We start from the raw sequence: 10763 nt of genomic DNA on the forward strand, positions 1-10763 counted from the left end.
GGGTAGGTTCACAGGCCCAGCAAAAACCATGACGCAATGGAGGGCTGTGTCAGGAGGTGCAAGGCTGAGGATTCTTTAGCTCAGGTCAGCTCAGTTCTGCACACTCTGTGTTAAGCATGGGAACACAAAGGTGAGTAAGGAGTTGCCCCTGCCTACCACGAGACCCTAGACCAAAGGGAAATAGGCATGCCAACACATCCACATGAAAGGAGAGTTTAGAGATGGCTTGGTGAGAATGGGGAGCATGCCAGGGAGGAGGTCAGGCACAGTCAAAGAAAAAAAATGTGCTTGCTATGGAGATGAATAACCTGCATGCAGATCTTTAGTAAACAGTATTTAGGGATCCCTGGGTGGCTCAGCTGTTTAGCACTTGCCTTTGGCCCAGGATGTGGTCCTGGAGTCCCCGGATTGGGTCTCACATCGGGCTCCCTGCATTGGGACTGCTTCTCCCTCTGCCTGTGTCTCTGCCTCTCTCTGTCTCTCATGAATAAATAAAGTCTTTATTAAAAAAAAAAAAAACAGTCTTTAGTTAAAGTTTTTATTATGCAAATTGTCCAACATACGCACAAGTTGAGCGAATATTATACTGAACCCTCGGGTACTCATCACAGAGCTTCAACAACATGGCCAACTTGCTGCATCCAGCCCCCAACTTCTCCCTCTTCCTCTCTCCTTCTAGATTATTTTAGAGTAAATGCCAAGCACAATTTCATCTAGAAATACTTTGGTATGTTATCTCCAATAGATAAACACTCCTGTGTTCTCTCTCTCTCTGTAAACTAAACTTTACAAACATTGTGGAGCAAAAGGGAGTATTGTATAAACAATCCAAGAATCTTTCATGATAAAAGCAAGACTGGCATTGCTCTGTGAGCCACAAGAGACAGAACAAGTGCATACGCGCGCGCACACACATGCACACACCGCGGAGCCAGTTGTGCCCACAGAAGCAACTGCTGTGAAATTTGAGAAGGCGGTGAGAGGTGGAACTTCAGAAAGGGAGGTAGGAAATGAAGATGGTTTTCAGGCTGAAGGAAAGAAATAAGTAAACATAAAGTTGGTGGGAGTAAACAAGAGTACAGGAAGAAACCACTAGGGAAAATTAGTTCTCGATGAGGAAAAGAATATAGAGAACACGTGATAATAGCTAGTTGTGAGGTTACTCAGAGGAATAACGGGGTGATAGGTTTTCTTTAGATGGAACCCAAGGCTGAGGAGGATATGGCTGGCTTTGGGTACATATTATGTTTTCAAGTGAATATCTGTATGCCCTGGACTCACCATCCCCTTCAAATAGATCAGCTGAGCTCAAGCCCGGATCCCACCCCTAGTGGGTGTTCAAAGCCTTTCTACTATCTCTGTGACTCTCCGGGGGGGTCATTCTGGTTGCCTCTGATCTCCAGTGAATTTGCTTTTCCTGAGTCCCACCATCCTGATCTCATCGTGAGATTCACCCTTTTCTATGATTTCCCCAAAAGCCTACCCCACAGGGTGATAAGCGTACCAAATATTTAGCAGAGAGTTTATATCACAGCAACCAGACAACCTACTATTGAATATCAGATACTCAGATTTTATGTGTATGACCTTCCACTCCTTCCCACTCCCCCCAACCCAGGATTCTGTTCACTGCTCATTGTACCCCTGGCAGGCCCCTGTTCCTCCTGCCATCTTGCTGACGGCTTCCCCTCTCCCACCCACTTTCCTTACTTTCCTGCTCTTCCCTTCCTCCTGATTTCTGTTCAGTTCCACACCAGCAAGTATTAGTATTAGAAATACTAATCTGAGCAATTAGTATTTCTTGCGTTGTCTTGACTCCTGGAAAACAGGTCCTTAGGGAGTTTATCTTACACCCAAATAATCTCCCTGCTCCCAGAAAGTCTGATATCAGACTGTCAGGATGTCAACATTTTCATCCAAATATGATAGAATGGATAAGTAATTGATTAATTAATTAGACTGAAGTGACTGAGAACTTGATCCAAGAAAAACGAGCCAAAGGAAAAAGTGGAGAACTTCCAAAGGAAATATTGAAGGACTGAAAGGAAAACACATGGAATTAGGGTGAGCAGAGCTTCAACTAAAAATATAGAATACAGATAGAATTTTGAAGCTGCTTTTGCATATAGTATTTCATGAAATCTTCACAAGAACCACAAGATGGTAGTTATCATTATCCCACTTTGTAGACAACAAACCCGAGCCTCAGAGAAGTTAAGAGATTCCAAGGTTTTATAATGTAAGTGGAGGAATTTCTCTGGGAATCTCTTCATCTCAAATCTAGAGCTGTCTCCAGGACCCATGAGAACACAGGCTGGAGCTGACGCTTAGCAGTCTCCAAACAGAAAGGGTCTGGATGTAATTTTGACTTTAAAAATAGAGCTGCATTTGAAGAGAGAAATCTGTGTGAAAGGACTGGTTTAGGATTAATCAAGTCCCTCAGTAGGGGAAGAACCAGTTGAGTTCAGATTTTCAGATTTTTGTTTAAAAGATATGATACGGAGGGGCACCTGGGTGGCTCAGTCAGTGAATGTCTGCCTTTCAGCTCAGGCTGTTATCTTGGGGTCCTGGGATCAAGCCCCGACTAGGGCCCCTGCTGGGGAGGAAGTCCCTTCTCCCTCTGCCCCTCCCCCCTCTTGTGCTCACTCTCTCGTGCACTCTCTCTCAAATAAATAAAATCTTTTTAAAAATAAAAGACACAATATGGAAATTTGAAAGATCATGGAACTAGATTGAGAGAAAATATATAATTTATAGATATGAATCCCCAAAAGAAAAAAGAAAGCCAAAAAAGGAAAACATGCACAACATGCCTCCCCTGGGCACAGCACAGGCTTGAGGCTGGGGGAGATGCCATGTGCATCATGGGAAAGGGCCTAGGGCAGTGGATGAACAAAAGGGGGCCTCTGTGTGAAGTATTTATCAGCCTACGAGACGCAGTAACAGAGACGGGAACGCTTTCTACAAGGGCTTTCCAAATCAAGCAAAATAATTGCAAAAGTGGTGGCCTGAGCCTGAGTCCTGGCCTCTTGTCTTCCTCCCCAAACAGCATGAGCTTCACCACCCACTGCACCTCCTCCTCCAACTATCGGTCCCTGGGCTCTGTGCAGTCAGTCACCCAGCCACCAGCTCGGTCTGGTCAGCCTCTATGCAGGCAGCAGGGGCTCAGGCTCCCAGATCTCTCCATATCCTGCTCCATCAGCTTCTGGGGGCCTGGCCACAGGATAGCTGGGGGTCTGGCAGGCGTGGGGGGCATCCAGGCTAAGGAGACCATGCAAGACCTGAATGACCTCCTGGCCTCCTACTTAGCACGAGGAGCCTGGTGGCTGATAATCAAACAGGAGGTCAAAATCCAGGAACACTTGGAGAAGGGACTCCAGGCCAGGGGCTGGGGGCATTGCTTCAAGACCATCAGGAGCTGCGGAAATTGCGGAGACATCAGGCACAGGGAAATCCACGAACAGATGGAGGGGCGGGGGGTGAAGAGCAGCCCCCGGCGTGTAAGAACGAGGACGCTCTGTTCAAGACTCGGGGCCGGTTAGAAGAGCGAGGGCCATTCCGGGGGAGATGCCGCGTGGGTCCCCAAGAGCCCGGAGCAGGCGGAGGCGCCGCAGCCGACGGGCCAAGCCCGGGGGGAGACGCGCGGCTCTGCAGGCACCGGGCTCCAGCGTGGGGGGGGGGGGGGGGGGGGGCGCTCCCGGGGTTGGAAGAGCTTGGCCCCCCGGGCGGTGGGGGGGATGGGGGTGGGGGGGGACGGGGCGGGGACGGGCTCGGGGCTGGGCGAGGCGCGGGACCCTCGGAGGGAAGCTGCGCCACGTGGTGCCCGCTCAGCACAGCGCGAGGACACGCGCGAGGTCACACGGGGCCCGGGGCTGGGAAGGGCAGGAAAGAGGGGGAAGGAGACGGCGCCTGGCCCCGTGGGCCGCTGGCCGACGGCCGTGCTGCGCCCCCCGCGCCCCCTCCCCCGCAGCCCTGCAGCGCCCCCCGCGCCCCCTCCCCCCGCAGCCCTGCAGCGCCCCCGCGCCCCCTCCCCCCGCAGCCCTGCAGCGCCCCCGCGCCCCCTCCCCCCGCAGCCCTGCAGCGCCCCCCGCGCCCCCTCCCCCCGCAGCCCTGCAGCGCCCCCCGCGCCCCCTCCCCCCGCAGCCCTGCAGCGCCCCCCGCGCCCCCTCCCCCCGCAGCCCTGCAGCGCCCCCGCGCCCCCTCCCCCCGCAGCCCTGCAGCGCCCCCGCGCCCCCTCCCCCCGCAGCCCTGCAGCGCCCCCGCGCCCCCTCCCCCCGCAGCCCTGCAGCGCCCCCCGCGCCCCCTCCCCCCGCAGCCCTGCAGCGCCCCCCGCGCCCCCTCCCCCCGCAGCCCTGCAGCGCCCCCGCGCCCCCTCCCCCCGCAGCCCTGCAGCGCCCCCCGCGCCCCCTCCCCCCGCAGCCCTGCAGCGCCCCCGCGCCCCCTCCCCCCGCAGCCCTGCAGCGCCCCCCGCGCCCCCTCCCCCCGCAGCCCTGCAGCGCCCCCGCGCCCCCTCCCCCCGCAGCCCTGCAGCGCCCCCCGCGCCCCCTCCGCCCGCAGCCCTGCAGCGCCCCCCGCGCCCCCTCCCCCCGCAGCCCTGCAGCGCCCCCCGCGCCCCCTCCCCCCGCAGCCCTGCAGCGCCCCCCGCGCCCCCTCCGCCCGCAGCCCTGCAGCGCCCCCCGCGCCCCCTCCCCCCGCAGCCCTGCAGCGCCCCCCGCGCCCCCTCCGCCCGCAGCCCTGCAGCGCCCCCGCGCCCCGGGGAGCGGCGCAGGCGAGCCAGTCTGCCTGGCTTCGTTGAAGATTTGCTTCTTCCTGAGAGACACAGAGGGGAGGGGCCCAGACACCGGTGGGGGTGGGGGTGGGGGTGGGGAGCCCAGCGCGGGACTCGATCCCGGCACCCGGGTCACGCCCTGGGTAACTCGCCGGTTCCTCGCCTGCCTTCGGCCCAGGGCGCCATCCTGGAGTCCCAGGATCGAGTCCCACGTCGGGCTCCCTGCATGGTGCCTGCTTCTCCCTCTACCTGTGTCTCCGCCTCTCTCTATGTCTATCATGAATAAATAAATAAAATCTTTAAAAAACAAAAAAACAAAAACAAAAAAAATGTTCATAGCAGCATTATTTGTTATAGTAAAAAATTGAAAACAACCCAAATTTCCATCAACTGATGGATGAGTCAGCAAGATGTAGTATATCCATACACTGGGATATTCATTTGCGAAATGAAGTATAGGTACATGCTAGAGCACGGATGAATCCCGAAAACACTGTGCTAAGTGAAAGAAGCCAGTCACAAAGGACCATATGTTGTATGATTCCATTTATGTGAAATGTCCAGAGTAGGCAAATCTATAGACACAGAAAGCAGATTAGAGGTGCCTGGGGCTGGGGGAAGGGAGGATGCAGAAGTTTGGTAGTGGCAGCTAAAGGCTATAGGGTTTCTGTTTGATGTGATGAAGATATTCTAAAATTGATTGCACTTACGGTTGCACACCTCTGAAAATATTAAATACCATTGAATTATACACTTAAGTAGGTGAAGTATATGATATATACATGACCTCAAAAAAACTGTTACTGGGGTGCCTGGGTGGCACAGCCAGTTAGTTAAGCATCTGACTCTTAGTTATGGCTCAGGTCATGATCTCAGGGTCATAGGATTGAGCCCCAAGTAGGGCTCCACGCTCAGCATGGAGTCCGCTTGAGATTCTTTCTCTCTCACCCTCTGCCCCTCTTGCTTGTACTCTCTCTCGAATAAATAAATAAATCTTAAAAAAAACTTGTTACAAAAAAATAATAATAACAGAAAACTTAGATTCGAAACATCAGTCCTGGAACGCCTGGGTGGCTCATCAGTTTGGAGCGTCTGCCTTTGGCTCAGGATGTGATCCTGGAGACCCAGGATCGAGTCCCACATCCATCCGGCTCCCTGCAGGGAGCCTGCTTCTCCCTCTGCCTGTGTCTCTGCTTCTCTCTGTGTGTGTCTCATGAATAAATAAAATATTAAAAAAAAAATATCAGTCATGTGTCATGACACACAGAAAGAAGGTAATAAAGGTTGGCACTGTTTTTATAGTCTAGCTCCCTTCCAAGGGGAATCTAGGCCCCACACTCAGGCTACTGTTCACAGTACTGGTGCCTGGCTCCGCCCCACGGCTCAGACTAGACAAGGCAGCTGAAAGGCTATTCTTGGGGCTTGGACTGGAGCTTGAAGCAGTAACAGGGGCAGTATTCCATTTATTTCCAACAGCCCTGTGAGAAGAGTATTATTATCATTCCCTTTGGAGGGAAAAGGAAATATTTAGCAAGATTATATCATTTACTAAAGAGCAAAGCTGGGAATCTCCGGGTGGCTCAGCGGTTTAGCTCCTGCCTTCAACCCAGGGTGTGATCCAGGAGACCCGGGATCGAGTCCCACGTCGGGCTCCCTGCATGGAACCTGCCTCTCTCTCTGCCTGTGTCCATGCCTCTCTCTCTTTCTTTCTCTCTCTCCCTCTCTCTCTGTCATGAATAAATAAATAAAATCTTTAAAAAATAAATAAAGAGCAAAACTAGTGGGTTGCAGAATTAGGGTATGAGCCTAGACAGACTGACGTCTCAGCCAGGACTTTTAACCGCAAGCTTCCAGAGACCAGGTGGGTCCTGAAAGTAGGATACCACATTCTCATGCACTGCTAGTGGGACTGTAAATTGTTGCACACTTTCTGGAGGGCAATTTGGCCGGAGGTATCAAAAGTCAAAAATAGAGACACACGTTTTGATCCTGCAACCCCTCTTTTAGAAATTTACTCCACAAAAACCATCACAAGCAGAGATATATACCAACAGAACAATTTTCATCAAGGTATTGTACAGTAATAGGCCAAAAGAAATGTTTTTAGGAAAAAACCATGTTTCCATCCACAAAGGATTAAATTACAGCACAACGTGTCCCTCTGCCACAGTGGCCTAGGAAGGTTGAGTTTTGTGGATGGCGGCTCAGGAGTGCAGGGGTGGTAACGGAATAGAGGAGTAGGAGGGAAGAACCCTCCCCAAAACCTAGTCACAAACCCCAGTCTAGGTCCTCTCCTTACTGCTATCCAAGTCTTCACAAGGATTGTATCAAGGACAGAATCATTCTTCAATGTCACTTACCTGGAACATGACATCTGACCTGAATGTGTTTATGGAATGCTTCTGAAATTAAAAACAACAACAACAAACCTAGATCTTGGGTTCCAAAATATTATCTCCAAGTAGACTGAAAGAGCTGGATGGGACTTTAGGTCTTTGGCTGAGTCCTGGGGAGCAAGGCCAGCGCCCTTCCTTCTGTAGACCTCTCAGGCCTACCTCCACATCCATATTTCTCCTTTCTCCAACAGAAGCAAGCCCAGTAACAAAGTCAGAGACAAGGCAAGTCCAGAACCTGACCACATCTACCACTGTTGCAGATGGAAGCACACAAATGGATTTGAAACAGGTGATATTTATATTTTTAAAATTACTTTTAGGGGTGCCTGAGTGGCTCAGTTGCTTAATTGTCTGCTCAGCTCAGGGCATGATCCTGGGGTCCTGGGATGAAGCCTCACATCAGGCTCCCTGTTCAGCGGGGTGCCTGGTTCTCCCTCTCCTGCTTCCCCTGCTGTGCTCTCTCTCTGTCAAATAAACAATATCTTTTAAAAATTTTTAATTACTTTTAAACAATGCAAAATTGAGGAATCTTCTTCCAACCCCATTCCTGTTCTATAATGGGAGCATGTAGAATTTTTTTTTATTTGGAACTTTGGGGAAGCTGCAGCTTTTCGAAATGAATGGCTTGATTTATACCAAAGAGAGGAGGAAAAACAGATCTTCTGAGACTGACTGATGGCCACTATATGAAGTAATGGATGAGCTCCTCAGTGACACACTCAATTGCCCTGACCTATGACAGTAGATTGCCCAAAGTCCATTTTGTACAATATACAAGTTAAGATGGGACTTCTGTTTAGGAGACATCTGTTTCCACAAGAAGACTCTCTGGTTCATCTCATATCACTGTTAATTCATGAACCTGAGAACTGCACTGTGGTTGTATTCTATAGAAATGTGTGCTAAAATATTTAGAGGTAGAGGATTGTGAACTTCAGATGGTTCAGACACAAAATTAGAAGTGGATCATAGATAGAGGGCACTCATATGGGATTAAATGCTAATAATCTGGTAAAAGACACACAGTTCTTTTTTGTGCTATTTTTGTTTTTATAATTCTTTAAAAATTTGAAATTACTTCTAAGTCAAGTATTTAAAAAAAGGGGAATCTAGGCCAGAGAACTAAGAATACACTATTGCTTCTCAACTGGTAACATATCACCTTGGGAATACTACTGGCCTACACCTGATACTACTTTATTTTTTCACAATTATGTTTTTAAAGATTTTATTAATTTATTTGAGCAAGAAAGAATGAGGGAGAAGGAGAAACAGGCTTCCCACTGAACAGAAAGCCCAATGCAGGGCTCGATCCCAGGACCCTGAGATCACAACCTAAGCCGAAGACAGAGGCTCAACTGACTGAGCCACCTAGATGCTCCACAATTATTTTAAATAGATTATACATTTAATATGATTGGAAAATTTGAACTGGGGCACCTGGGTGGCTCATTCGATTGGGCATCTCCCTTTAGCTCAAGTCATGGTCTTGAGCCCCGCGTCTGCTCTCTACCAGCAGGGAGCCTGCTTCTCCCTCTCCCTCTGCCCCTCCCCTCCATTTGTGCTTTCTCTTTCTCTTTCTCTCTCTCTCAAATAAATAAAATCTTTTTTAAAAATCTGAACACTCTTAGAAGGTAGATACTAAGAAATGTCACTTCTATCCCATCCCCATCCACTTAGCTACCTCACACCTGGAGATAACTACATTGATTAGTTTCTGATTTATCTTTCCAGTGATTCTTTATACACAGGGGTATATATTATTCCTCCCTTCCTTACAGAAATGGGCTGTGCTGTACACACCATTCTGTGCTTTGCTTTTGTCACCTAGCATATATCATGTAGATCTCTCCATTGTATCACTTTAGGATATTATCTTTTTGGGCACCTGGGTGGCTCAGTGTTTGAGCATCTGCCTTCGGCTCAGGTCATGATCCCGGGGTCCTGAGATCGAGTCCCGCATCAGGCTCCCTGCGTGGAGCCTGCTTTTCTTCCCTCTGCCTCTGTCTCTGTGTCTCTCATGAATAAATAAATAAAATCTTTAAAAATAAAAAAGGACATTATCTTTGTTTATAAAGAAGTAGCTATAATAGCTGCTTCCTTTATTTACACAGAATGTGTGCCCAACCCTAATACTTGGCTGTGGGTTGAATTATATGGGCTTTGCATTTACATTTCACAGCTGACTAGAAAAGTCAACCTCTAGGTTTGTTAAAGGTCAAATCCACCTAGACATTTTAAAAAATATTCTGACCAGTTCTGAACATCAAGGAACAATAAAATTTCAAATATTATTCTTGAAAGAACACTGAAGAGATGCATTGACTACAGAATGTACTTATATTTTCATTGTTCCTTTTTTTAAATGCCTCACTCTGGGAATTTTCAGACAATGTTTGTTTTGTGCTTTTGCTTTTTGCACTACATGGCTGAAGCCCAGAACTGTCAGAGGAAGTTAAGTTTATAAAAGAAAACTTTCTAAATTTTTGAAATATTATGAACAAGTGAAATACTTTTTTTTTTCTGCCTGCAGTGCATTTCAGTTCAGTTCAACAGACATTTACGAGGCCTTGTACAACCTACTTCACTTTAGAAGATGGGTAAGACATTGGTCCTGGCTTCAAGGTGCATACAAATAGTGTCCCTTTCATGTGGAAACTGCTGTGCTATAGCAGGCACACACAAAATACTACCAGAGAACAAAGGAAGGACATTTAGCCCTGCCTCATTAGAGGAAACGAGCTAAGTTATAAGTTCTCTCTGACCAGAGAAAGAAGGATGGGGCAGCAGACAGGCAGGTCATGAAGCTTCATGAAGACACAAAACTACCCAGTACAGATGGAGAAATGGCAAATGGCTCAGTGCCACTCGAGTTCACAAGTGTTAACAGATGTGGTTAGAAAGGGGAGGGCCTTGTGTGATCTGTTCTGGAGCTGGGCCTTGACCCTAGGCAGTTGTTAAAGGAAGGAGGTTGGGCAGGTTTGCCTTGTAGACGGCTCATCTTGGCTTTGACATGGAGGATAGGTTTGAGGAGGGGATCCGTCCAATCCATAGGGTTGGAGAAGAGGGTGCATATTTAATAAAACACTTCAGGGCTTGAAGACTAATGGCTGTGGGCAAGAGGAGGTCAGGAAGACCCTTGGGTTCTGACTTGTGTGACTCAGGGAACAGTGGTTCCATTAAATCAAACATTCTAGATGGAAGAGGGGGCGATGATAAGTTCTGTCTAGCTCACGTTGAATTTGAGAATAACAGGCAGATGCAGCTATGACGCTGATGATCAGAGGAGAGTTCTGGTATCAGAGATCCAGATTTGGGCATTGTGTTCATTTCCTGAGGCTGCTGTAACAACTTACCACAAACTTCATGTCTTAAAACAATACACATTCATTCTCTTAAAGTTCTGAAGGTCAGAGATCTAAAATCTATCTCACGGGGCTAAAAGTCAAGGTGTCAGCATGGCTATTTCCTTCTGGAGGCTCTAGGGAAGAACTTTCCCTAACTTTTCTGCTTCTAGAAGCCAAATATATTCCTTGGCTTGCGGCCCTTCGTTCATCTTCAAAGCCAGCATTATAGAATCTTGCTTGCTTCTCCTGTAG

The sequence above is a fragment of the Vulpes vulpes genome, chromosome 3, assembly GCF_048418805.1.
Source record: "Vulpes vulpes isolate BD-2025 chromosome 3, VulVul3, whole genome shotgun sequence".
Classification (NCBI taxonomy): domain Eukaryota; kingdom Metazoa; phylum Chordata; class Mammalia; order Carnivora; family Canidae; genus Vulpes; species Vulpes vulpes.